This window comes from Oratosquilla oratoria, chromosome 36 (genome assembly GCF_046742065.1).
Source record: "Oratosquilla oratoria isolate Oo_2021 chromosome 36, ASM4674206v1, whole genome shotgun sequence".
Classification (NCBI taxonomy): domain Eukaryota; kingdom Metazoa; phylum Arthropoda; class Malacostraca; order Stomatopoda; family Squillidae; genus Oratosquilla; species Oratosquilla oratoria.
Window position 1 is genome coordinate 9,168,774 of NC_134812.1, and position 5,000 is coordinate 9,173,773.

The following is a 5,000-nucleotide window of genomic DNA, read 5'->3' on the forward strand; positions in this document are numbered from 1 at the left end:
TGTTTCCGTTTCAGTTCTTTTTGACTCTAGATGGGGTCTTTATATATTGACAATAAAGGCCTAGATTTCAGAATGTCTTCTATGTCTCCGTCAAATGAATATTCGCCAAGTTTACGTAGCCATCCCGGTGTTCCTCGTTCCTCACGGGGTCACCGTGTAGAGTTATCAGTCTCTTCTCATGCCGGGTCGATGCTATCCGTTGGCGTTTTCTTTCAGCACTTTCAAAGAAGTTCTTCGTGCTTCGCTGGATTTCTCTAGAGGAAACAGAGGAGAAGACATGCCAAAGTTGTTGTTTCCTTACCTCTAGGCGTTGTAATCTATGTTTCTTTCCCTGTGCGACGCAGTAGATTCTTCACGTCTGTCCAACAGGTCCATGGCCTTCCACTTCGAAATAAAACTCTTGGGCAAAGTCTTTCTCTCGTAAGCAATTTCTGTTGAATGTTAAAGCACAAATGGCGTCAATAGCTTTAAGAGAACATTTCTCTTTCTATATATATATCTTCTTTTTTCTTCAATGTCCAAGCTTTGGAGGAAAATGCAAAATAATTCAGAATGTAGATCTATTTATAGTGACAGCTGCTTCATTCAATGCATATGGTCATCTTTAGGGTAATACAAAGTACAATGAAGATTACAAGGGTATATAGATGTGATAGATGTGGCGGGGGGAGATAACTTGGACGGTGTGTTTCTTTGTCCCGTCTAGCCAAGGATCATGTCCCATGATGGAGATTTAGTCCCACCTACTGAGACAATATTACTATTGGGTTTATGTCCCGTAGTGACAGTCAAAGTTTCCTAGTAGAGGGGATGGCGTAATCCGAAGACCTTTTGTCTTTTGTAGAGTGACTCTCATTGTTTCAGAAATTAGCAAACGGCTGTAATATATATATATATATATATATATATAAATTTATATATATATATATATATATATATATATATATATATATATGAGACTTATTAACCCACTGTCGGAGTATGAGATAAGGTGGACAAAAAACCTCTATATTTCGACCACTATCTGTGGTCTTCTTTAGCAGAATGACACATAGTGTAGAGAGAATAGATATAGCTAAGAGGGGCACATTTGGGAACAAGGAAAAGGGGGGACTCAGGTAATATGTCCTTGATGAGGTCGAGGCGAAGGTTGACTGATGGTGTGGTCAAGTCCGTCTGCTTTTGAGATGAATTTCTTTGCAGCGATCCAAGTTATGCAGTCTGGGGACCCCTGACCTTTGGAGGTATTAAAATTTGAAATATGTTTAATCAGGGAGTATTCAATAATCTTCGAAAACTGTAATGGGATTTGTAGACGATGGCGGCATTATCCCAGCCAATGCGATGATCCTCTTTGCTAGTTTGTAGGAACACTGAGGAATTCTCTCGACCATATTTGATTGAGTTTTATGGTCAAGCTATATTTATTCTCTCACTTCACATTATGTATCATTCTGCTGAAGAGGACCACAGATAGTGGTCGAAATATACAGGTTTTCTGTTCATCTTATCTTATTCTCCAACAGTGGGTTAAAAATTCTCATTTTACAAATGTGCCACTAGATTATACTTTCCTAATATATATGTATATATACATATGTATATTTATATATATATATGTATATATACATATTTATATTTATATATATATATATGCATATTTATACATATATATATATATATATATATATATATATGTATATATATATATATGCATATTTTTCTTTCTTTTTCTTTTCTATATTTTTCATATATACTGTACATGTATATGAATATCTCTTTCTCTTTTTTATTTATTTATTTATCTTTTTTCCTTTTGTATTTCGCTTTGCATCTTTTACGCCCGTGAGCTGTGTGGAATGGAGAAGAATATTCTGCTTTTGTCTCTTGTCCTCTCCCCCCCCCCTCCTTCCCCTCCCGTTCTCTATTTCCAACAAATTAAATTATTTCCTTCTTGTCTCTGCGTCAGTTTTGTTTTACTTCATGGTTCTATTTTCGCTCTTCACACTTGTCATGAAGTGTACGTTTTCTGTTTCAAGTGTTTTTTTTTTAATTCCCGTTTTCTATGGTAAATGGTTGGATTTTGCATTTTCTGTTTTTGCGTCAATGTGAGATTTTGTAATTATTTTAATGTAATGTGTGTGGAAGGGCATTTGTTTATCTATATATTTGTTTGTTTTTTAATCTTGTTCTCGGTTTTCGTTATTGGTTTTTATTACTAACATTGATATTACTATTATTATTACCGTTATTATTATTATTGTTGTTATTTTTTATTATCATTATCATTATTATTATTATTATTATTATTATTATTATTATTATTATTATTATTATTATTATTATTATTATTATTATTATTATTATTATTATTATTATTATTATTATTATTATTATTATTATTATTATTATTATTATTATTATTATTATTATTATTATTATTATTATTATTATTATCATCATCATCATCATCATCATCATCATCATCATCATCATCATCATCATCATCATCATCATCATCATCATCATCATCATCATCATCATCATCATCATCATCATCATCATCATCATCATCATCATCATCATCATCATCATCATCATCATCATCATCATCATCATCATCATCATCATCATCATCATCATCATCATTATTATTATTATTATTATTATTATTAATTATTATTATTATTATTATTATTATTATTATTATTATTATTATTATTATTATTATTATTATCATTATTATTATTATTATCATCATTATTTTTATTACTATTATTATTTATTCATTTATTCAATTTGTAGTAATTTTTCTGTTATTATTTTCCAGAATAACCAATTCAATTTATTTATTTATTTATTTACTTATTTATTTATTTATCTATCTATCTATCTTTTTATCCCACTCTATGAAGTTTCCATGTTGTTTTGTTTTTTTCTGACTGTCGTTTATCTTTTAAGTTTGTATTTAATTTTTTTTATTCTGATGCCAAAATAACAATAGCCAGTCTCATCTTATCATTTCTTTTTTTTTTTTACAATTTTTTTTTTTTACAAATATAAATCCCTTTTTCATATTTCCATTTCTTCTCGTCATTTATTTATTTATTTATGTCTCCACTTATATTTATAATCCTCTTGTGTGCCTTCTCTATCTCACATTCCGTTTTCTTTAAAATACATATATACTTTTTCATATTTATCTCTTTCTATCTTTATTTATTCGCTTTCTCTATCTTCTCATCTCCTTCTTCTTCCTTTTTCTCTTCTTCCTCTTCCTACTCTTCCTCCTCCTCGCCTTCTGTTTTTCTTCCATCTCTTTCTTTTTCTCTTTCTAACCTAACTCCTGTACCTCCTCCTCCCCTCCTCCTCCTCCTCCTCTTCCCTCTCCTCCTCCTCCTCTTCCCTTCCTCCTACTCCTCCCTCTCCTCCTCCTACTCCTCCTCCTTTTCCCCCACCTCCTCTTCGTTTTCTTCCTCCTTTTCGTACTGCTTACCTCCTCTCCCTCTCCTCCCTCTCCTTCTTCTCCTCTTCCTTCCTTTCCTCCTTCTCCTCCTCCTCCTACTCCTCCTCCTTTTCCACCACCTCCTCTTCGTTTTCTTCCTCCTTTTCGTACTGCTTACCTCCTCTCCCTCTCCTCCCTCTCCTCCCTCTCCTCCTTCTCCTCTTCCTTCCTTTCCTCCTTCTTCTCCTCCTCCTACTGCTCCTACTTACTCCTCTTTTTCCTACTCCTCCTCCTCTCTATCTATCTCCTCCTCTTCCTCTTCTTCCTCCTTCTCCCCACTTCTTTTTCCCCCTCATACTCCTCCTTAACCCCCTACTCCTCTTCTTCTTACACCTCTCCCTCCCCGTCTTCTTCATCTTATGTTTCTTCCTCTTCTTCTTTCTCTTACAGCTCCTCCTCGCCCTGCTCTTCTTCTTTCCTCCTTCTCTTCTTCATCTTCTTCCTCCTCTTCCTCTTCCTTCTTTATTTCAGTATCCTCCTCCTCTAAACAGAAAATCACCTCATATTCGTCATTCTCCTGTTTTGTTTTCTCTTCCTCTTTCTCCTCCTCCTCCTCCTCCTCCTCCTCCTACTCTTAGTGCTCTTGCACTTCCTCTATATCTTCCTCCTTCTCGTTCTTTTTCTCTTCCTCTACCTTCTCCTCATTTTCCTCCTCCTCTTCCACCTCCTCCTTCTCTTTTCCTCCCTCTCCTCCTCCTTCTCTTTTCATCCCTCTCCTCCTCCTTCTCCAACACTTCACCCTCTTCCTTTTTCTCATTTAATCCTCTTTTTCTCCTTCCTCTTCCTATTTATCACTACTTCTCTTCCTCCTCCTCCTCCATCTCCTCCTCCTCCTCCTCCTCTTCCCATTCCCTTTCTTTCTCTTCCTCCTACTCTATCTCATCTTCTTTCTCCTCTTTTCTTCCTCCACTTCTTTGTCTTCCTCTCTCTCCTCCTCTTCTCCTCTTCTCATCTTCCTCTCCCCCTTACTCATTCCCCTCCACCTCGTCATATCCCTCCTGCTCTTCTTCTTCCTCTTCTTCCTCCTCCATTCCTCCTCTTCCTCCTCCCCTTCCATCTCCTCCTCCCCTTCCTCCTCCACCTCCTTGTCTTCCTCTCCCTCCTCTTCTTCTCCTCTTCCTCTCTCCTCTACTTATCCCTCTCTCTCTCTTCCTTCACCTCCTCTCCCTCCTTTACTTCCTCTTCCTCTCCCTCCTCCTCCTCTACCCGTTTACTCATCCCCCTCTGCCTCTCCCTCTACCTCCTCCTCTCCCTCCCCTCTCCCTCTCTTTCCATCTCCTCCTCCTCCTCCTCCTCCCCTTCCTCCTCCTCCTCCTTCTCATTGTGGAGGAGGAGGGTCGTGTATCTTGAGCCCTTCTCATCCTGAGTCCGTTCTATTCTTCGGGCGCCGAGTTATCCACAATTGCATCTGGCCGTAAATCTCCTGTAGAAGGCGGCGACGGTGACGACGACGACGACGACGACGACGACGACGACAACGAAGACGATGAAGGCG